Here is a 23,880-nt window from a genome sequence, read left to right as displayed (position 1 = left end):
GGCCGTGGTCCTCACTGTTTCAACAAACTACAGAAACAGGCAAAGCAAAAGCACAGACCAGGCAAAACCCATCTATGGCTCATCAAGGAATTTAAATACATGAAAGTAAGTGTGGCTTTATAGTCCTTTAATTATGCATTGCATCTGAATTATGTATGGAGCCGAGGGCGCGCAGGAATTCTGGTGGAAGGAAGCAGCGCTGTGCACTGGCACTTCCTCCCAGGATAAGACAAGACTGCTCTGCACCAGGCTCTCTCCAGCCTAATGGAACCTGCCATTCCCAGACATTCTGCACACCCATTCTCACGGAAGGAGCTGTCTCATCCTGCTCAGCAATCCCTGCTGCCCCCTCAGAGGAGCACATTTCCATTGCTGGAGAGCAATTACTTCCCCTAGATCCTGCTGTGCTCTTATTTAGCCCAAGTACTCTTCAAGAATAATGTAATCCATAGGTACTTTAAACCTATAAAACCTAACTTACTTAATGTCAAGTGTTTAAATACAGATCATGCCTTGCATATCAGTCAGTGTTTTGTAATAATGTATGGCATTTGTCTAATCTGCAGTTTAACATTCTATGGACTACCGTAATAACTGTTTTTGCTACTCTAAGTCAATATTTACACCTTCACCATTTTTGTGAGGCACAGACATTAATCGCCTCTTGTAATGCCATATAATCTGGCTGTAAGGTCCCTTGGAAACAAAAGTCAGCTTTAATCAGTATATCATTAGTCAACACTAACCATTACCCCAAGTTCTGCCATTGCTACTTATAGTGGATCTATAATAAATGTACACATACACAAATCATGCATGAGTACAAAAACTCTCTCCTCTGAGACAGTTTTACAGGTTGGTCTATCCTTATGCATTTCCACAGCCAGACATCAACAAAGAACATCCCTGCACCTCCTCCTTAGACTGCCTCGCACAGGGTGAAACACTAAGCCCTGCTCCCTGAAGCAAGTTTCATGCAGAAAACAGACACTGTCAACTTCAGATACAGCCCCCCATACAGGCTGACATTTGGTTTGTGCAGAGAGAACTTCTGGAACTCCAGGTGTGATTTTGCAGAAGGAATATTTGTGCTTTTGTCTTTCCCTGAGGCACAATGACCTTCCCTTGAGCGGGAGCAGCTCTGCAGCCAGCCCGGGCCGGCACTGAGCTGCAGCTGCCACACGGTGGCAGAGCTTGGGCACCGTCACCACCGCGCTGCTTCCCAGGAATGCACCAGGAATGCTTATCCTCTGCTCAAGGTGACTCTCAAGATGATTTCTTGCCTCCTCATTAGTTACTATACATATTTATAGACAAATTAAAGACTCAAACAAACGTTTATTCAATTAATCGCTTCGAGTTCTAGTGGAACAAGTAGTATCAAACCAGTTCATCAGCTCAGGGGCTTATGACAATTTAATACAATTTAATTTTTTTCTGCTCCCTCTCTGTGGTATCATGTCTCACACAAGAGTTAGAATACCAAACACTGGCAGAGTTCTTTGTAACAGAAGGAGCATAAGGAGTTCTGAACCATCAACTACTTGCTTCAACTCACAATGAAGAGAAAAATGATTTGATGCAATAATCAAGTTAGGCTTGCTTCTACACCCCTCTCCCAAAGACAGGGTGTCTAATCTTTCAATATTTAGCTGATAATTCAATTACCAGCTTACTGAGAGCAACTACAGTGTATGCTCCTCACTGTGATTAGGATCATGTGAATGAACAGTATTCCACACAAGGTGCTTCTGAATGCCTGCTTTGTGAGACCCTGCCATGCTCCCACTTCAGAGGAAGCTGCATATTTTACCCTTTAAAGATGCTACAACAGCTATGGCTCTGTACAGCACATTCTACGTATTTTTAGATCACACAAGGTTAACCAAGCCCCTTTCCCCCTCTCTGCCACACATTCATGAATGCCCTAATAATGCAGCACAGCCTCATTCTGCCCTCAGTGTTCCAGCCTTGCCTTCAGAGAGTTTGGCCCATTTCCCTTATTCAAACCCTCTACAGTCTTCTGCTTTTCAAGAAGCCGTGCTAATGCATGTTTTTACTTGCAGCTCTCGCTGGTTTGCTCCCTGCAGCATGGCACCCAGCCTTAGGCCAGCCATGCAGTGGCCTGGCCAGGGCCGTGGGAGCTCTCCTGCACATGGAGCCGTCCCTGCCAGCACAGCCCCGGCACTGAGAGCCCAGGAAGGCCCTGCTGTGACAATGGCAGGGACTGGCACGGTGCTCAATGAGTGACACGGCACTGCCACGCTGACAGCCTGCGGCTGCTGCTTGTCCAGGCTTTTCAACTCCACATTTCCATCACCTTTCTAATGGTAAAGCACCTGAGCTAATCAAGAGTCAGCTCTGAGAAAGCAGCATAAATGATTGCAAGCACTTTTGCAAAAAGGAAACAAAACCCAAACACATGAATGCCTTTCAAAGCCAGCATGACAAACCTTCTGCAAAGAAAAAAAAATGGAGAAGATCACACTATACTTGCTTAGGAATCATTTTGCCTTTACAGGATCTGAACAGGAATATTCATGCTGTGTTCTAATAATAATGGAAGTGGAATTACAAAGTGAGAAAAGAGCAATTTGCAGGATAGGGCTCACTCACAAATTGCAGGAACAGGTCACAATGGATAATCTTCTGCTCTCAATCCTTTCCAAGTTTCAGACTTCTGCAGACACAAAATAGAAGATCCAATAAATTGTTTATGAATTTAAAAAAATTATAATCCCATCCTAGGTACTTCTACTCTTCCCCTTTAAATTTTCCACAGAACACTGTTTTTGTAGCTGCCAGTTCTGTGACCTTGCTGGAAGTGGCCAAGCCAGAGATCAATTAGTGAGCAGAGAGGAGAGGAGCAGCTCTGCCTGCGCTGTGCTGTCCCTTGGGAGGAGGGCAGATCGTTATCCAGCGGGAGCGCTAACACACGTTGGGACTGACTGCAAGATGCAGCAAAACCAAAGGAAACAGCAGAATCTCTTTTTTCCTTCGGCTTTCACATTTTACATTTCCCTATAATTTAGAAATACTTTAATTTTGCACATAACAAATCCTTGTTTCACTAAACAATATCTATAACAAACACACCATGCTGGCTTCAAACACAAATTATGAAGCAAGCTCTCTAAACCCTCAGGAAAGCCCCATTATCTCCCATTCCATAGCCAGGATGACCTGAAGCACAGCAGAATTGAGAGATTTTAGTGCTACACTCTACAAACACAGTGACAGAGGAGGCTAAAAAGCCCCAGCACCTGAGCTTCCAGGATTCTAACAAAGGGCCCCAGCTGAAAGCCTTCAGAACACAACTGGGGGGCTTCCCACGAAGGACACAACTGCTGCCTGACATACAGACATACAGCTGTGCTCTCAGGACTGCAGGAACCCCAGCTCTTTAGCATTTAAATGAGTACATAAATATTTCACATAAAACTTAGCCTAAAATAAGCCACCTAAAATAAGCTGGTTTACAACATTACTACAGTCTGTCTGCTTGCCTTAATTTGCAGGCAACTATAATGCTGCTTGTGAGACACACTATTCCTTAAGTCCTCCCACAAAAAACCCTGAGAAAGGGCAATAGTTCTTAAATAAGTAATTAGAACAGCTGAAATAATTTAGGTCATCAAAGAACAAGCAGGATAAATAAAAAGTTATAGCACTGTGGACAGTTGGATGCAATAGAATTTTTACATTTATTTGAGTTAACTGATAGAAAGGCTGAACACCAGGGCATGAGGCAGAACTGCTGCACAGCATCTGTAACAGGAAGGCCAAATAGGATAGCATTACATGCACATATTAAAATTATTTGGCAGGTTAATTAAAAAAAAAAGAACAACCAGGATACAAGATACAGCAACAGTGCTCAACTTCCCACTCTTAACACAAGCAAGCTTAGATCATCATGGGAAAGTCCATGTAAAATATACTCTCCCCAAAATACAGGTACATTTCTGTGCAAATGCCTAATCTGACCATTTTGGACTTGCACTGGAGCAAGAAAACCCCGGGAGATGCTTGACTGTGAATGCTCATCACAAGGATAACTATTTGTCCAAACATTTGGGCTGCCCACCCTCTGTACAGCCTGGGCTCAATTGTCCCTTTGAGGGAAATGTGATACACTTCAAACCTGATAGTCAGCATTGCAGTCTCCATACCTCCCACAACACAGGCATCCAAATCTTAATCAGTGTTTCAGCAGACACACAGCTCCTTTGCTAGTCACAGCTCCCTGACATCTCCAGCTACTGAATATCCACATCTAGATAACATCTGGCATATCAAAGTTGATGAAATTTTGAGGTACATGCCTAAAGTCTGGAATATGACTTGTATCTGTTGCAGATCTGTTTTCCATTTATCACATTATGTGACAAAACCAGTCAGCACAGCAGCAGCTTCAAGGGTACATGGAGTGAAGAGTCTCAAAGACGGAAAGGTTACTTCTGGTTTGTGCAGTGTGAGGGGACAGCACCTCCTCAGAGAGGAGACAAAGCAGCCTGCAAAGAGCCCTTGGTGCTGGTCAACACCCATTTGTCACCTGCAGGCTTCAGCATGCTGGACCTTCTCTGCTTGCTCTGGAGCCTCGGCCACTTGGAGATAACCCACATGAGGCTGGCAATCTGCTCTGAGCCAGGTCCTGTGCTGGGTTTGGGTACTGGTGCCTTCAGGAAACACCCACACCAGCTTCAGCAAGGTCAGTGCTTTACCCCAAGGGTACAGCCTGGGAGCAGTTTCCAAATGCCATTGAATTCTGGCTCTAGTATCACAACATTTTTGATGAAGTTATAATACTACTTCATTAGAACCAAAATTCTCATTATAGCAAGATTTTTAGGCCATATTTCTGACCACGGTTCAAAGTGAGACAATTACAATTATTCCTAAGAGTACCTCAGTCTGCTGATGAAAAATTAATCTTGGTAAAGCTTTTTTTTTTTTCTTTAAATTATTATGACTGTGCTGCCAGCTGCACTCAAACAAACTCCGATTCAAGTTCTAGGCTTCAGGGTCATTGATAGACACTCAGCTACTGCTTCCACCAAAAAAAATACTGATTACCAGGACAGAAACAGATACAGGAAGGAGAAAACATGAAGCTAAAAAAACAAAGAGGGTAGAAACCAAACCCAGTGAAAACAAAAAAATTTTGTACCAGAAACAGATTGAAAACAGAAAGGAAATTAGCATTTAGGAATGAAAAAGCCTATTCACTGTTGATGTTGAATACAACACCCGGGGAGACAGAAGCTGGGTTTATTTTTGATAGCAGCATAAACATTAAAGATAAGCCAACAGCCTTTAGAAAATATGGGTGCAGTACAAAGGCTCATGTGATGAGAGCTGTTTTGCTTTTAATCTTGACCTAGGAAACCTCTTGTATGACAGAGCCTCTTTTCAGTGGAGTCAGTCCTGCCTAGCTGCTCTGACTATTAGTGATAAAAAGGCCACCCAAGTTGTTTCTGCTTTGGAATGATGGCAGGTTTTCAATCTTAAACTTCAAAGGAAAAGGAAAAACCCACCCTAATATATCTGTCTAAGGACCTGCACCAAACTCCTGCCATCCCTTATCTGGTCCAATCACACTCTTCCCTAAAACAACAATCCTTGCAACTGTATCTCTGTTTTTCTAGAAAGGATGTACATATACTCCCAAATATTTATCTACTTGCCAGTGATATAAATGAAAATACTTATCTGATATTGATATGAGATAAACACATATCATGTCCTACCCACAAACAGAAAAGCCAGTTGATTTCCAGATTGGTTCAGCATGTCTACAAGCCCAGTAGCACAGAAGTGCAAACCACATCAACCACAGTCATTGTGAGGGCTCAGTGATCACAGAATCACATCTCAAATGTCTATTACAAAGTATCAAGACTGAAAATTGGGAAGCTCTGTGAAGTTCAGTCCTGCTTTGGATTCAGTCTGTTCCCATGGTCCAGGCATGTCTGGAGAGCAGAGCTACAGACCAGTGCTCAGTCTCCACAACTTCACACCCTTAAATTGCAGTGTGCAACTTGTTGCATACGATACTGCCAACCCCGCAGGCTCAGTGACAACAGGACCCTAGAACCTTCTTTCTGCCCCTTTTCCCTCACAGCCCACACAGCAGAGATGCCCTGCAACCAGCTGCAGCCTCCATTCCCATGGGCACAACAGGCACATGCACCTTCATTCACACCAAAATGCTGAAGTGCGGAGGAAGTACCAACACCCCATGTTGGTATGTCATGTTACACCACGTTACAGATCAGGAGAATTCACATGACCATTTAGGACATCACCTTAATTAGAAACTGTAATTAAATGCCCACTGAAGGTTGGTAGTATCACTTGCTTCCAGGCCTTCTTATTTCATGAGGAATGCTCTGCTGGGTCAGATCAATTCTCCCATGGAGCCTGGTACTGTCCCTCAAAGCTCTGTTTACTGCTATGAGTTTTGTCATGGCCACCAGAAGAAAAGTTTTACACATTCAGCAGTTGCCAGATGGGGTGAGAACACAGCCAGAGCACCGAGGGCAGCACAGTCTCCACAACAACTGAGCTGTCAGGAATGCCGAGCTGCGCTGCCCTCTGTCCTAAACAGCACCTATAAAACAAGATTAAAGCACTCGTGTTTACAAATGTTCCAGGAAGCTGCTGGCCTGCAGGTGAGCACAGCCACTGCCTTGGGCTGGCTCTGGCCAAAGCAGGTGAGCGTGGGATGGTGTGGCAGGGCCACAGCCCAGGGGCTGGCACGGGAGCGCTGCTTCGCTCACGAGCCGGTTTAGGAACACCCTGTACCGCAACTGCACAAGCTGAGACACTCAAACAAGAAAGTGAAATCAGAAATTAACAACTAGAGCAGCACATATTGAGGCATGCACTCTTTTTTTTAACCTAGACCTTTGTTGGTTTTAATAATTGATATAAAGTAACAGATGACTCACTAATTGCACTTCTAAATTGTAACCCAACCTGGAATCAATCACACATGGCATAACTTCTGTTCTTATTTGAGGCTAAATCCACCACAGTGCCTTCAGTAGCCGCTCTAATAATTGCATTAGTCATAACCTGAAAGTATTTCCCATTTCCTTAGTTCCAGTTTTGCTTGCTCTTCAAGCTGATCCTCATCCCTATTGCTTAAAAGATCTCTGAAATGTTACCCTGCAGAGCCTGCTCTGGGACTTGAGGAGCCCTGTGCACATTTTGTGGTGTGATTCCTCCTCTCCCCGAGTCTAATTTTCCTCCAGTACCATTTTATCTCCTTTGCTCTAGCTCAAAGTCAGAGAATTCAGGGTTGCAACAGATAGTAGCAAGCACTGTGTAAAACTTGGTGAAGAGTTAGGTACACAAATGACTGCCAGCATAAATCATATCATCTTTTGTTTTGCAGCACAAATTCTCAGTTTTTAAGTATCCTCTACACTGGATACTTATCTGCTTGATTCTCTCCCTTCCATGCCTGAGATACACTTTAAAATAAAAATTAATACAGATCTTGTAAGGATTTTTCAAAATAAAACTCTTTGCTATATCAATCTTATGAGACTAATTTCCCATGTAAAGAGAGCTTTTTCTATTAAGGTTTTTAAAAGACATGCACACAAAGTTATTTTTTGCAATTTGAATTCTGTCCTCAGCTATCTTTGCACAAACCCCATTAACTTTAGTATATGTCTAAAGGCAGAATTTGAAACCCATAAAGAACTGGGTCATTGGACAATGGTAAGTCTCAAACAGAGATTTCTGAGTCATAACAAGAAAGAAATCCCTCTTCCCTCGGGCACTACAGGAGCATTCCCATTTGTGTGTAAACAATACCAAACACTTGAAACCTGACAGGCTGCACCTCATCCTTGCTCACTTAGGGGTTTCCCCTGTCCTGCAGCTAATGGCCACGTAGTGCTCAGTGCAGCATTTGGGGCAGAACTGCAGCCCCCAGAGCCCGTCCCTGCTGCACAGGCCCTGGCCGGCCTCTCTCCAACCCTCACACCGGCACCAGCCAGCAGCGCCTTGCCGAGGGCCCCTCGTTTGTCTGAGGGTGCAGGTGACATTCAAGCACACGTGACAACGTCTTAGTTATTTCTATGGAAAAATCTGTGGGAAACACACATTATTTCCATTGTAGTTACATATTTAAAAAAATAATTCTTTCTACGCCAGTATTTTGTCCCAAGAAAGAGCATAATTATTGTTAATTACCTCAACTTTCACCAAGGTAACTCTTAATTCCATGTTGCCTTTGGTACAATTCAATCCCTGTCTTTTATTGACTATTCTTAGAGCTATGAATTCAATTTTCTTTCTTTTCATTCCATGAAGCCTAAAGACAGATGTTAACTTTTTTCCAAGCCTCAGATGCTCTTTTCCTTGTTAAATGTATATCCTTGTACTGCAGCGCCAAAGCTCTTCCAATCCCCTGTATTCTAAATTAATCCATCAATCCCCTTTCCTCTGTGTTTTTGCCCTTGGCAAATCATTAGCCCAAGGGAGAACTCAACAGAAAAATTCAAGATTTCACTCAGACCACAGCTGAAAACATCTTTCTTGTACCTCTGCAATAACTTCACTACCTGAGGTGCCATCTCTTGAAGATTTTTCCCTCCTCGCTACATTTCCAGCTGCACTGCACAGCCACTCATTCCACAGCTGCCCCTTCCCATCCCACCATCCACCCAGCAGCCTTTCTCTTGGCCGTATTTGTGCTGTGTCTCTATTTGATGCAATCAATTTCAAATAAAACTGTTCTTATGTTAAGTCCTTGGACCAGTCCTTGATTTCCAGCTATTATCTTCTGCCTCTTTTCAAGGCCCACACTAATATTTTAAGGTCACACAGGAGATTTGGCTAAATTCATTCATCACTTTGAAATCTCTCTATCCAAGACATGAAAGCAGTAACTGAGATTCTTCGTATTTGTTTCTCCTTTCAATCCTCAAACATGACAAGATAAAAGTCTGTTACAAAGGCAGAGCAATGTCTGACTGTTCAGAACCAGGGTGACATTTCAGCCATAGGCTTGCAAAGGAGTACACAAAATGTAAGTCTAATTGGAACAAGGTGGACCTCTCCCTGCATGGAAAGTTACTAATGCACACGTGCTTTCCACTTCCACTCTAATGCTGAAATCACTCTTTTGAATGAAAGTTACTGTTTCACTTTAGCACCACAAATCTCCTGATCCTACAATCTTCGGCCAAAGTTCCCTCGGGGGCTGCTTCAGCACAGCACGTTGTGTACTGATTATTTTCAAATAGAGCTCCCCAGTCTTTCATCTTCACAGCCTGTATAAAATCAGTTTTGAAAAGTATAAAAAGTGATATTGAATATGATTGCCATGCACATGTATGCTAGAAGCTGAGTACAAAAAGGCACTTAACCTAGAAAATCTGGCAGAATTTCTGAAGCACTCAAGTGACTATATGGCCATTTGAGTGTTGAAGCACATGGAATGCCGAAGGATTTTGAAGTTCTGTAACAGTTCTATGTAACACACATACATAGAAGAAAGAAAATCCATCAGACTCAACCCTCTCCTCATACCTAAAGGTTCTGCTGGTCAGGGCTGCTCTGAAGCGCGATGATCATCAGCTCTGCGAGCTCTCTCCACCTCCACTGCAGTGCCCACGTGCTCTAGAACTGTGCCACCTGTCTGGGATTGGGAAGAACTATTGCACGGAGCTGAAAACTAACTTAAACCCATTTGTCTTGATCTCTAGAAGAGAAAGATGGAAATCATTGACCATCACACTGCTTGTGCAGCCCAACCTGCCCAAACACAACATGAAAGTGCCTTGATTTGTCCTCAGTCACTGAGGATTCCACAAGGAGCTCAATTCCTCACATGGAAACTCTATTCCTCAACTCACTTTGTGAACCTGCTCTTCCTGCACTGCTTTGGATTTGGCAGCGGAATGTTAAACCCTCCAAGGTCGGGCGCTGCGTGAGGGGCCGAGGTCCTGCCGCACCCCTGCCGGGCCCCCTCCCCTCAGCGCTGCCCCCGGGCCCGTCCGGCGCCCCCCTCAGCCGGCGGGGCTGGGGCTGCCGGAGCTATTCCCGTTCGCGGCCGGGGCCGGGGTCGCTGTAGCGCCGGTGCCCGCCTCATTACCGGTGCCCGCCTTGGAGCCCCGAGCGCGGCCGAGGCCGGGCCAGCCCTGCCTTCACACACCTGCCCAGCCCGTGCCCTCAGCGCTGCGCACTCTGCGCCCGGCACGCTCGCGCCTACGCCGTTAGCGCGGCGGGAGCCCTCAGGTGCGGCGCCCGCGCTGACGACATTACGGAGAGTCCGTAACACACACCGACCTCTCGGAGGGGCTCTACGCAAGCGGCGTTTCCAGGTGCGGCTCAACCGCTCCCGCACCGCGCGGCCACGGAGCGCCCCGAGCGGCAGCGCCGCTCCCCAGGCGGCGGGCGGGACCGCGCGGGCTGCGCGGGGAGCAGCGGCCGCAGGTGGGGAGCCGGGCGGGCCGAGCGCGCCCTACGCCGATTCCGTAAGGCTGCGCCGGCCTGCAGGAAACGGCCGGGTCCGCGGCGCTACGGAGCCGGCGCAGGGCGGCGCGGCGCCCCGTACGCAGTTGGCGTAGGGCGCTCTCAGGTGCAGGGAAGGGGCGGGCGCGCGTTGCCCGGCAGCCGCAGCCTATGGGGGCGCGGGGCGCGGTCACGTGCGCAGCCCCGCTCGGCGCTGCGGAGCCGGAGGAGCCGGACGGGGCCGCGGAGCCGGGACGGGGCCGCGGGGCAGCGCCGGGGCCGGCGCCGAGCGGGGTGAGGCGGGCGGGCGGCAGGGAGGGGTCGGGGCGGCGGGCGGCCCGTCCCCGGAGCACCGCTCCTCCCACTGCACCGGGCACTGCGGGCAGGAGGCAAGGGCAGGACACGGCGCGGGGGGCGGCGCGGGGCGGGGGGCGCTGCTGCGCGCGCGGAGGGGCGCGGTGGGCGAGGGGGGGGCTCCGCGCCCCGCGGGGCCGCGGGCGGGGGCGGCGGGGAGGGGTGCGGGGCTCGGAGAGGCGCGGGGCCGCCCCTCCGCCGGCCGCGGTACCTGTCCGGGGGCGCGGTGACGGTCCGGGGCCGCGGTACCTCGGTACCTGTCCGGGGCCGCGGTACCTGTCCGCGGGGCGCGCAGGTGCGGCGGGGCCGGGGCGCTGCGCGCGGTGTCCCCGGGCGGTCCCGGCCAGGTGCGCGCTGGGCGGCTCCCGCCGGGCTCGGGGCTCGGGCCGAAGTTCGCTCCGGTGCGGTCGGTGCAGCGCCCTCCGCGCCCCGGCCCCGCGGGGCAGCCGAGTCCCTCCGGGCCCCGGGCAGGCTCCTGCTCCGAGCACGCTCCTCAGTGTTATGGTCCACCGTTTGTTTGGGTTTTTCCTCCTCTTTCATTCTGTATTTGCTTTGCACTGGATTTTGTAATCATTAACCCGCTATCCCTTCTGGAAGTGAGGGCGTGGAAGGGATAACCAGGGAGTCACATGAGTAGAGCAAAACTTGAGTTTTGAGTCAAAGTGGAAATATGCATTATCTGGGTAAATGTCTTATTATTTATTTACGTGGCTCTGAAAATGCTGCCTTGTGATTTACAGAAAGAAGAGAGTGAGCATTCCAAGCAGCTCCTGTGCAGGGTATGGCAGAAGAGAAAATTTATAATGTAGGGGGTCCTAGATACACTGGAATTAATTATTTTCTGTATCTGTGTCCTCTAGTTTGTTAACTAGTTTTTGAAAGTTTTATCGTACTTTGTCGTGAAAACTCAGAAAGGCTAAATGTGGTTAAAGCAAAGAAAGATTTAAATGGGCATTATTGTGCAGAACATCACATATTTCAGGTCTCCAGTTCCAAAAAATGTTTATGAAACTGTAATTTAATTAAAATAGCTGGGCTGTTTAACTGAAATTAAAATACTAGTGTTCTAGCAAACATTTGAAGCCTGGCCTTCTAGGGTAAAGACAGAAAATTAAAATAATTTCCTCCATTCATGCAGAATACTTTAACATCTTTAAAAAGAATGGAGAAGAAAGGACTATTTGGTGTAGTGTTCTTTGATTTTTAAAGACATGGTAACCATTTTTGAGACCTATAGGAAGCAGCCGTGGTGGCAGAGAGGAAGGAAGGAAGGAGTATGGAGCAGTGCTGGCTGCTTGGAGGGGAGGCCTTAGAACAAAACTTTTGGAATGGGAAGTGAGGAAGGCCGGGCAGTGTCTCTGGAGAGGCTGCACTGCTGTGCTCCTGTGTTTGCTCAAGGTCGTTGTTCTCTCTCTGAAAAGCAAAAGCATTTTCCAAGAATTGAAGAAGCCCACCTCTCCCATGGAAGGTGTGCAAGCTGGGCTGTGCTTATTTCCTGCCAGTGTAGAGAGGAAGGAGAAATCTGTGTCAGCAGACTGCAGCTGGCTGTAGCTTCTACTAAATTCCTGGTCATTTTCAGGAAGTTAGACTTGTCTCTGGAAGTTCTTGGCATGTATAATTTTCTTCTGTCTGGAGCCTTCCAACCATTTTCCTTTGCTCCATGTTACGTAGAATGCAGGGAGAGATGTGGAGGAGAGAGGGTAGGATTGCTGACAGTGATGTTTTCAGTGCCCTGTTCCTCGGAATCCCATCACTGATGGTGCCAGTCTGGTGCTGCTTTGGCATGTGTGGTTCAAAGAGAATCTTTAGTCTTGCAAGTTTGGTTAGTCCTGATTTTATGAAGGGCTTTCTTTGCATGGGCTGTTGATCCAGACTCGTTGTTTCTGCTGAACTATTGGCAGCGTTTTTCATCTCTGAACAAAGAAGACACTGATAAAGTGCCAGTTCCAGCTTTGTGTGCTTGACCAGCTAAATACGAGGTGGAAATGGACTAGGACTGGATTTCTTGGGGAACTGGAGAAAGACTAGGACTTGATTTGGAAATGGACTAGGAGTGGATTTCTTGGGGAACTGGAGAAAGATTCCACATAGAAATACCTGTGTGTTGGGGGCTGGGGGAGCCCCAGGGGTAGCTGGTGTCAATGTAGTTGAGAAAGTGACCAAACGCAGCTTTGTGGCTTGCCTGAGAAGGAATTTCAGACAGAGCTGGTTTCAAAACAAAGGCTCAGAAGTAAATGAGAAGACAGTAAGCAGTTGGAAGGGTTACAACAGAAGATGGCATAAGGCAAGCCATGACAGACCTAAAGACGGGAGAAGTAGTTTAAACTGTGGTGGATATGTGGGTTTTGGTGACTCTTGTTTCTGCCTTGTACGCAGTTTTTCCATGGATGTTCATTCAGAATGCAATGCTTAAGGTCGCAGAGCTCTCTTCTTTTGAAGCCCCTCTGTTAATGTTCCTCAAAAGCCTGTGGGTGGACTGAGATTTTTTTTTTTGAACTGTGAAATCTTGTTTGGAAATAAAAAAAAAAAAAGTAGTCTAAAAAGCTGCTTCATGTTGTGAAAAACCTCACTGTAGAATCATAAAAGCTGCAGTTTTTCCACGTTGCTTTGTAGCTTGGCATGTAAATAGAGCTCTTTGAAGAGCATATCCATGGCTGGAAAGGGAGAGTGGGAAAGGCTCTGGCTGGTTAACAAGCTTCTGAGTGTGTGAAAAGCCACCGTGAACATGCTTGGTGGAACTCTGTCCTGGGGTGAGGGACATACACCTGGAGTGGCCCATGTGCCCCAGTATCACTATGGAAAGAGCAGAACAGTGGCACCTTGTGTATTTACAGACTGGGCTGGGTGAGGGATGCTCGGGGCAGGTAGAGGGAGCTGCTGAGATGATCTGATCTGAGGGAGATGCTGGGGGGCGAGGATGCACAGGGTCAGTCTGCACCTCTCTGGGCTCACCTCCAGCTCCTGGGGACTTCAGGTTTATGGTGTCTCTCACCATGCCAAGAGCAGAGCTCAGCATTCTGGGGTCTGTGCCTTACCTTGTACTGTGCTAGGGAGCGAGGACTTTTCTGAGCAGCCACATGAGGAGCACTTGGCCGGTGTGGTGTCCTGGATTTGCTGTAGCCCAGCAGTATTGGCAAGTGCAGATTGCTTTGCTGCTGAATATGCTGCAGTGAGGAAATCAAAAGGAAAATTCCTGTTTAAAGCAATATGAAAAAACTGTTAAGAGATTTAAAGAACAGAAAAATACAAACCCTTTTGTAGAAACTATAGTTTGACTATGTTTGTTGAATTGCAGTGTGATTTGACAAACAGAAACTTTGTACTTGATATTTTTGGAAGGAGAAGCCTTACCTGAAAGGCATTGCTGGTATCTTTTGTTAAAAGCAATAATTGATATAAGCTACAAGGCCAAAGACAGTATTTTTTCCAGTTGTACTTCTGCAGTTCTTGGCACTTGTGTAGTCTTTCCTTCTTATGTGCAAGTTTTTCACTGAGCACGGATGACAGAAAACAGTGTCACAGTTCGTGTCAGTGTCAGCTCACAGAGGGACAGTGTTCCTATTTAGCTTCTTTGAAAACCTCAATTCATGTCCCTTAACAAAAAACCTGCAGAGCAATTCTTACGAATGATAGGAGCGAGTAAACATCTTGCACTCTGGTTTTTATAGACTTTATTTAGTAGCTAAATTACCTTATGTTTCTAGTCCTCTTACTCTGGTCATCATGGAATAGGAGGGGACAGAATTCTTGGAGCCCACCCCATGTTGGTCTGTTGTGTTGTGCTCCTAGCTCTGCTGTGCAATGCACATCCTGACCTTTCTCTAATTTCCTGTGTGGCGTCAGAATGTGGATGAGGTGCTGGCTATAGGGGAAGCCCCAGAACAAAATCAGGCTATGTCATTTGTTCTGCTGTTTGTGAAGGTATATAAAGCACGGCCCTGGGCTGCTCTGTCCCTCCTTTGCTGCTGAACTCAAGAACTGTGGGACTAACCCAAGGCTGGGTTTGGTGTGCAGCTGAGCCAGGCTGCTGTTTCTCTGGGCCACCTGCACATCTGGCCATTGGCTTCTCCAGTAATAAAGACCAGGGATTAATTACCAAACCCCATGCCCTTGTGGTCTTATGTCGTTGATTTTTCTATAACAATGCAAAACTTTGTAACTCTTCTGTAGTAAAATATTGTCATAACCTCTTGGTAACTTAAAGGTGTAAGTGGATGTTGAAGAGGAATAATCTTATGAAATCCATTTTAGGGATCTTTTGGATTGTGGAAACTTGAGTGATCCTGCCGCACATGTTGATTTACATTAGTTCCCTTATGTTGTGGTTTGGTGTGCTGTTTCAGAGCCCTAAGATGCTCCTGGTGATTGACATAACAAAATGTAAATTATATGCTGTTTTCCTAAGGTCTAATTTATCTGTCGTAAGGCTTGTGTACCAACAGTACTGAGCTCTTCTTACAATAATGTTTCTCTTTCATGTAATGCCTACACAGGGGAATTAAATTACCCTTAATTGTATGCTTAAAAAGAAAATAAAATTGGGGTGTGTATGGCTATGCCAGTAAATTAAATTTTGCTGCTTCTTGTTCTTTTTGTGCATTTAGTTTAAATTGTCTTTATTGAAAAATTTTATGTTTGAATATCTGGTTGGGAAAAACACTCTTACTCGTGGGTAGCTGTGAGATGTCACAAACTTGAAGAAATATTATGAACCAGAATTAATTTAGATTTTAAAGCAGAACTTGGCATTTGGCTTGGCAGTAAATGAACTCAATGGTGAGAAACAGGTGTTGCCCCATAGAAATTGCCCCCTGGTAGGTGGTAGGAGCAGAAAAGGGCAGGCTGAGTTTAGGGCCTTTTACTTTTCTCTTTTTCCTCTGATTCTTGTGGGGGAAGACACTTTGAACACATTTCTTGTTTTACTTGCAGCACAGCAGATTGGAGTGTTGGCACAGCGTCTTCAAGTGTTGGGTCCTCAAGAGTCTTTGGTGTTCCCGGAGACACGGGGATGATGTTCCATGGGGGAATGTTCCTCTGGAGCTGTTGGGCTCAGTTGATGATGACCCTAAAGCAAATGTTCCCTAATCCTAGCTCTCAGCTGGCAGGATCTGCCTTGTGGAAAGGCCAGCACAGCCCCACAACCTCTGTGCAGCTGCTTTGTGCTTCCAGAAATGAGCTTGGGCAAAACTCTCCCTTGAGAGGCTGAGGAGGCCTGAGGCTGTGGCAGGGGTTTTTAGGCACACAGCAGCTGATTCCTTCCAGCAAGATTTTGCCAAAAAATTGTTTACCATAGTTCCACTGACATTGTGAAATTGATGCATCTCTTTTAGTCTATATTTTGCAGGGGATAGGTCCCATAACAGGCTTGTGGTAAGTTATGGTTGATCTTGAAGGAGGCATAAAGTTGTTTTCACTTGTTGCAGGGCTGGTTTTTTGGTTTTTTTAGGAAGTAGCAGCCAAAACATGGGTCCCAATTTAGCCCTCTCCATAAACATGGTATCTTTCTTCATAACATGAAATCATAAACATGGTATCTTGCTCACTAAAGAAACTGTACAAAATTCAGCAAGGAAACAAGCTGCACTCCACCGAATTCAGTTGCCATTGTTGAAATAGGTGATGTTTTAAAATTGCCAGCTGGTACATACCTGAGTAAAGGTGTTTGATTGACAAGGTCTTTTTACAGCCTGCTTAGCAAGACACTGACCAGTTGGACCAAACACGTGATGTCGAAGAGTATGAATAGATCCATTCAACAAACAAATTGCAACTTGTATTAACAAAAAAAATAAAAAGCATTTGAGTTAGCTGCCCCATGGCAGTCAGCTGGTGCTGCATTTCTGACAGAGCAGGAGCATGATCATCAAGGGTCCAATGGTGGCACCCTGTGTAGGGAAGGTCCCTGGGACTGGGCTGGAGGTGTCTCTGTTCCACATCACTGCTGTGATTTGTTTTACAGTTAAGTGCTGACTAACGTGTGCTAAGGTTTGATCAGTGTGGAAGCTGAATGCCCATGACAGCCATTTATGGGGTGCTCCTTCCCTGGCCGTGGTGGCAGTGGTGGCAGTGGCCCAACCTGTGTGGCTGGTTTTCCCAGCTGAGGAAGCTGTGATGTCCTGACAGGGGTGACTGATGCTGGGGCTGGCTGAAGACAGCCATTTTCCAGTATGAAGACAAGGAGATAGATGAGTAATTTATTCCTGCTTTTGATACAGCTGTGCTGAAAGGGGCAGCTCTTTGCATATGGAAACTTGTTCTTTTTCTCCAGGTATGGGGGCTGAGTTTGCTCTGTGACACTCCTGATGCTCTTCTACTTTTCCTTCTCTGCTCTGCCTGATTGCTGTGTGTCTGATGTGGGGGGATTTGCTTTAATGGAAAAGACTCTGGAGTAGAAGGGGAAGCTGTAGGTGTGACTCCAGGGAGTGGAGTACTGGAGAACAGGCACAGCCCCTGGAAAGCTGAGGGCTGTGGTATGATGGAACAAACAGCAAACATGGGGCTGTAAGTAGGATATTTGATGGGATTTCAAGGAAACAGACACAGACTCAGAACATTTGGATTCCTACTCTCTGACTGGGACTGCTCTTCCAGTCCCAATCTCTTCCCCTGTACTCTGATACCTGGTATAGCTCAACAGAAGAGAAAGGGAAAACATAAATGTCCAAGAACTGATTTCTCCCCACCTGTGCTTTGAAGGATGCCTTTTCCATGTCATAGGCTCTCAGTGAGTGTCATCTTTTCAAAGAGCTAAAACTGTTTGGTGAGCAGTTACTCCGTGTCCTAATGCTTCATGATCTCTTGATTTGATGGCTAGGTAATTGGACTTGGCAAATAGATTAGGGCTTCTTTGGTTACCCAGTCATGCTCTCCAAGTCTTCAATCATGCAGAGACTTAATCTGTTCCTTTAAAGTGCTCAGCTGTGCCATTTGGGTGACCTTAAAGAGCATCACCAGGGCTGAACTGCAGTGTGGTACGCGGGGATGGGGCGTAGGAGAACTGGGAGCACTGCTTCCAAAACTGGAAATGGGTAAAACTCTTCAACAGCAGCCACTGAGCAACACTGTGTTCCAGTGAAGAATGTCTGGCAATTAACCTGCAAGTATTGATTAGGGCAGCATTTGGCCCCTTTTCAGGTTCTGCTGCAGACTTACCACACAATTTCATTTCTTCGTGTCTAAAGCTCCCCCTATAAAGATCTGAAATGTTTTCCTGTCTCACAAAACTGTTATTTTAGAACCAGTAATAAATGTACTCTGGTAAATATGGTGACAAATGTTCTAGAAAAGCCAGGAAGAAAGGCAAATACTGGGAAAAGGGCGGGGAGACAAAACTGATAACTTCTTTGCTTCTGGTGGGTGAGGGTGAAATTGGTGACTGCCAAAAATATGAGCTCAGAGAAGTATCTTGTTCTGCTCTAAGCCCACATCTGTACACACCTCCTCATCTCTACAGATGGCCAGAAGGCTGAAGAGAGAACACAGTTGTCTAAATTTGTGTAAGAGAAAAGAATCATGACTCCCACCTTGGAGGCACATAAGAACCTCCTGTAACTGGGGGGTTTTCGACAATTTTAAAAATTTGGTTGAATTTTCAGTCTTAGCAAATTTTGTGGAACCTGACACTGTTCATAGTTGCTAAATAAATAACTTCTAAAATTTTAATTTGTGTTTAAAGATGGTTGTCTTAAACAGCAGTCTTTATTCCTTCAAAACTGGCCTGCTAAGGAATGTATTTGATCCAGAACTCATCTTTGCATGCTTATACTTTAGCAACTTATAAAATGCTTTTCCACTTAAGATTTCATAGTTCTTCATATTTTAGAAATAACAGCTGTCACAGTCACAATGATGGTGTTTGGATAAATCATGATAAAAGGCATAAAGATAAAACCAAAATATTTTTGCTTTTATGTTTCTTTTCTCCTACCATTAGTGTGGGAATGAGATTGTCTTTTACACTGAATATATTCATATGGTCTGCTTTATCTTTCAGGGAATTCAGTAATTTTCCTTTTGTTAGCTCAGGAGATAAAAGATATTTTTGAAAGCAGGTAGTTGGGAGTCAGCACTATATAAGTAGTGATCTCTTGACCAAAAATGTGGTTTTGTGGATGTGGCCGTATGTAATAAACTAACAGAAGAGAGCAGCTTACAAAGTGCATCTTTGACAGGTCTCTGATCAAGCCCATTCTTTGCAGAGGGGTTGAATACTGAATGTCCCTGAGTTGTGACTGTAGATACTGTTCCCTTCCACCCCAAACACTGAGGAGCCTGAAACTGGAAACCTCCTGACCCTTTTAAAAACAAACGAGCAATTTTGTTTAACTTTTCGCTGCAGGTCAGGAGCCTGAGCTTCATGCCAAGTTTCAGTGTGATCCAAAATAACACTGCAGACTTATGGAAGACCTCCTGCAATATGGAAGTGATGAAGGTGTGACTGTTGAGGTGCTGTGATTTATTACAGTAGATTCTTAGAAGGGGAATAAGAGATGTCCTGCCCTAAACATCCTTCAGTAAATTAAAATTCTTAGAACTTACCAAGTGTATAGGTGAAATATTTTGTGTTCCTTAATATGGTCTCTACATTGGTGTTAAAATAGCCACGTTATAAATGGATCTGCTCTTTCTGTGCAGTTGGGTGGTAACTGGCCTCTGTTTTGGTTCCCCTTGAGATGCTTCCAAGTGTGCTTTTAGTAGTGCAGCAGCAGCCCAGTGCCACTGTCATAACAGCATTCCACCCTCCATGAGGAGTTGCAGCAGCACCACACATGGATGCACTGGTCTCTCCCTTGCAGGATGAGGACACTCATCCTTCCAGCACTGTGTCTACAAAACTTTCTCTGGTGGCTGTTCCATGAAGTTTTGAAGGGGAGCAAGTGTGCTGAAAGACTCTTAAGGGTAAAGAGGATTCAGAAGCATTTGCAGAGAAGTGGGCAACTCCACAGTTGAACTGAGCTGATTGGGATCAATGGATTGCCCAGGGAGCCAGAGGGAGTCCAGGAGAAGCTGTCAAATATTTCTTCTGGAGTATCCATTTATGGATGCTTCTGCAGTTACTGCAGGGTTTGAATATCATTGAACTGGTGCTTCTGCAGTTGCTGTAGAAACTGTTGGCTCAGGCTGTCTCCTTGCAGCTCTCCTTCAGAGGAAGGACTGCTCAGGGAGAGCTTGGCTGGGCACGGGACTCACTGGTACGTTCCCTGTTTCTTTCACACTGCGATCTGCAATCTTTATTTTAATACAAATCCCTTGACTAGCTTTTCTCTTGCTTATAAATGTTTGATCTGTATGTGGTACTCGCAGTAAAGGAGTCCTCTTGTGCCAGAAGAACAAAGACTTGCTTTCTGCTGGTGCTGGGCACCACTGATTTGCAGTAGCTGCCTGGTTTTAGTGCCAGTTTTAGCAGGTGCACCTTGTCTCAATGAGTTCTCTTTGCCCTCATCACACAGCACAGTAGCAAGTCTCATGCACAGTCTATAGAAGACTGAATTTTGGCAGAGAGCTGAGGAGTTCAGCATTTACTGTACTTCCCCTCTCCTTTCTTTCCCTTGCTCTGCTTTCATTATTTGTGCTCCTCTTGTTACAGCTGGACTAGGTGATCGATGTAGCTGATAATATTCTAAGAAAGTTTGAAATATCTCCTGAAAAGATCAAAGTAGCCATCCTGAAATAACTACAGGAGTTATAAACTGCTGTTGGATGGCTGGAGCTCTATGTGGAGCAGTCCAAAGGGGTCTTGTTTGAGGGGTGTGGTTTGGGTGCAGGCAGGGGAAGCAATGCACTCCTGCTCATCTGGGGGTTCCCAATGGTTTTCCTGGTTTGTAAGAGAGATGCTCTCAGACCCTCTCCATCCTTTACATCTGATTTTGGGTGTTTTAGATGGTCACTCAGTATCTAATATGAAAGCTGGGTTTTGACTGGTTATTTTATTGTTTTGTTGAGAGAGAGAAGAAACTCCCTTCTCCTCCACAGCCTGCTCCTCTGTCAGTTGGAGCTTTAGAAAAAGCAAGTGGCAAAGAGAGCCTTTGGGTCCTTTCTTCAAAGCCGACGATGCGCTAGAATGTGCTGTGCCGAGTGCTCAGTGCTGAGGAGCTGCCTGCAAAGCTTCCCCTTGTCTTGCACAATGGCTCAGGTCCCTCCATAGTGTTCTGAGGTGTTCTTGTTTTTTGGCTTCTGTTCTTCCTGAGAACAGACTGTGTGTGTCCTGCTACCTGACAAAAGAGGGGCTCCACTGGGCTCTTTTGGAAAAGACACAAGGTTCCTGAGTCCTCTCAGTTTGACTTTGAAAAGAACACAGTGCTTAAAAAATTTGATGCCTGAAAGTGGGACACACTGTGAATTAGGTTCCTGAGTTTAATCATACCATATTCAGATATTGAATTGCTAATTTGACTCTCCTGAATGGACAGGTAATTGTTGTCAAGCGTTTCCTGGGACAGTTTGCCAAGCTGACCTGTGAGGAACCCACGATCCTGCAAGAGAGAGACTGAATAACAAAAGCAGCCAGGAATGCAGTGTCTGTTCAAATTAAACTAATGAAGCCTAAGGAGGTGGAATGCAAGAAAGGGAAGAGGATGCTCCATGCTTGGTGTGTGTTGTAAATGAAAAACTCACACTGTTCCAATGCTACCACTGAGTTACTGTGGCCCTGGGCAAGTCACTTGAATTTTTGGGCAGTGGGGTCTCTTCCCCATGCAAACAACACAACATTTACACCTATCACAGCAATTAGAGAAGTGATGTTTGAAGAGCTGTGAAATTCTTGAGTATCTAAGATCTGATTTTGGCTTTTTTGCTAATAAAAGTACATTGAAACTTGGTAACTGCAATCAAAATAGAAAAGACTGTGTAATGTTTTTTCAGTCTCCTTTAAAGTCCAGCATGGAGGTTGCCATCTCCCCCAGGTTAGCAAGAGGAGGGTGGGCAGTCCTGTCTGGTTTCTGGGAGACAGAGAAGTAATTTCCAAGATTTCTTTGGTTTGTTACCTCTGAGCTGTTTCATTCAGTTTACTCTTTGTGGTGTTGAAAAACACACTTTATCTCTTGAGTGGCTGCAGAAACTTTGCAGGGTTTGACAGTTCCACAAAGCACCCTGGTGACACCTGCATGCTTTGATATCTCAATGCAGTATTCAGGAATGAGATCAGTCTAGAAATGCAGTATATTCTCCCCATGGTAAATGGGAAAAATTGGCCACAACCACTTGGACTGCAGTTCTGTAAGTGATGTTATTCACCAAACTGTGCTTATCCTTCAGTGGGCAGAACGTTGGTTCCTCTGTTAGCTTTGAACTCTCATGGCAATATTCCAAGAGGAAAAAACAGTGCCTAAGTTTTGTTCTTAGCACAGAGATAAACTGAATGTCTCTGTCATTTGTCTGAAACCATGTGGTGAGAGGCATGATTTTTTTCCCTAACAGTTTTGCAGAGTAATAGGACCGACCATGATTTGGATTGCACAAGACACGTGCTAGGTTACTTTAAGGTCTGCCAAGTTTTAATTTCCAATTTCTGGAAAATTTAGAACAGAAACATCTGAATGTCTGCAGAAATCATGCTTCTAAATTTAACTTCTGGATTTTGTGTTTCCTAAAGCATGAAATTGCCTGGTAGTATTTGTCCACTGAATTTTAGGGACAGCCTTTCCTTCTGTTGACAGTGTTGCACTGGTGGTTCTGCTGTTGTGTTCCTGGTCCTGCAGAGTGTGAATTATAAATGCTTTGGAGCAAAATGCTCACTGAAAAGGTGTTAGCTAGGTTTAATTACTTCCTGTTTATGTCAAACCAAGCAACAAGCCTTTGCAAGAATGTTCTTTTACCTTGTTATTGTTTTCTTCAATGTATTTCTGCAGTTAATAAATAATGACCTAACTTTCCCAGGCCAGTAAGAACTGTTTCTGAACACCCTGTTACAGCAAGTGTAGGAGTTTGCAAATATCACTGAGAAAGCCCAGTACAAGGACTTTTGTTTCCACAACAGTGGAGCTGTGCAAAGTGAAGACCTCATAAACCAGCAGAACCAAGTGCTCTTTCAGTGCACAAAGTATTTATGTACTTTTTTTTTTTAAAAAAAAATGATTATTTTCACTAACACAGAAGCATCAGGTTATAGAGATGAATTCTGTTTAACTGTGGAATAGGATGGATTGATGGCATTATAATCTGACATTCTTATATCACTAAAAGTATAGTGACAAGAGCAGAGTTCAGCATAATGATGGTGTTGACATGGACACAGGTGGCTGAGCAGGCAATAAAAACATTTACAGTCTTATCTGGACTGAGGGATGAAAGGGTTTCTATGTCTCTGCCCACCTGAGGAGAACACCCTCGGTCTTTGGCAGCTGGTTTCTAATCCTGCTTTTGATCCTGCCCCTGCATCTGGAACCGTGCGCTCTCCTACCCTGACAGGCTGTGGCTTCCCAAGAGCAACTCCTTTTGAGAAATAAAATAAACCCCATCAGTATTGCATTTAGGCACAGCAGGTTTCCTGTTGTTGGGGGAACTGAAGTGGCCAGACACAAATTGCAGCTAATGGCCCAAAATAAACTAACTGTGATTGTTTTTCTCTAGTCTTTCCCTGGACAGTAATTCCAAGTGTTACTTTTAGCAGCTGTAGTGTATGAAAGGAGCTTTGGGGAGAGAGTGTTCTGTTGTTGAGAGCTGATGTCCCTGCAAGGCTGAGAGCATTTGGAATGCTGGTCTTGATTGGTCAGGCTGTTTGCTCCTCCCAGAGAAAGTGGGGTTTGCCCCTGCTCCAGGAGCTGCAGCAGCTGTGCCACACGCCAGTGTGTGTGCCAGCCTGGCTGGGGGGTAATTCACCTGCCCAAGGGGTTACTGCCCTGCCCAAGGGGCTTCCTGGGGCTCCTGGCGAGTGTGGTGGCTCCCAAGATGTTGATCCTGTTTTGCTGCTCAGATTGGTTGCTTGATGCTGGTGGGAGGACAGGGTGTGTTGTCTGGTGGAGAATGCAAAGGCTGAGGAAGTTTCTTTAGCAAATGAAGAGCTGGAAGTGTCTTTGGTGCTCTTGTGAGTGGCATGATGGAGATGACATC

At 45.6% G+C, this 23,880-nt stretch overlaps 1 protein-coding gene across 4 annotated transcripts in view; it reads left to right on the top strand.

The window, feature by feature from the left end:
- The first annotated feature begins 10,667 nt into the window (after positions 1 to 10,667).
- Positions 10,668 to 23,880, top strand: part of STRBP (spermatid perinuclear RNA binding protein) — a 46,444-nt gene continuing 33,231 nt past the window's right edge. For all 4 annotated transcript variants that reach the window (XM_066563025.1, XM_066563024.1, XM_066563023.1 and 1 more), the window contains exon 1: positions 10,668 to 10,770. The gene's annotated coding sequence lies outside the window, so the exon portion shown is untranslated. The remainder of the gene's footprint in view (positions 10,771 to 23,880) is intronic.

The sequence above is a fragment of the Molothrus aeneus genome, chromosome 19 (assembly GCF_037042795.1).
Source record: "Molothrus aeneus isolate 106 chromosome 19, BPBGC_Maene_1.0, whole genome shotgun sequence".
Lineage (NCBI taxonomy): Eukaryota > Metazoa > Chordata > Aves > Passeriformes > Icteridae > Molothrus > Molothrus aeneus.
Note: the sequence above shows the minus strand (reverse complement) of the source record. Positions and strands in the feature narration are given on the sequence as shown.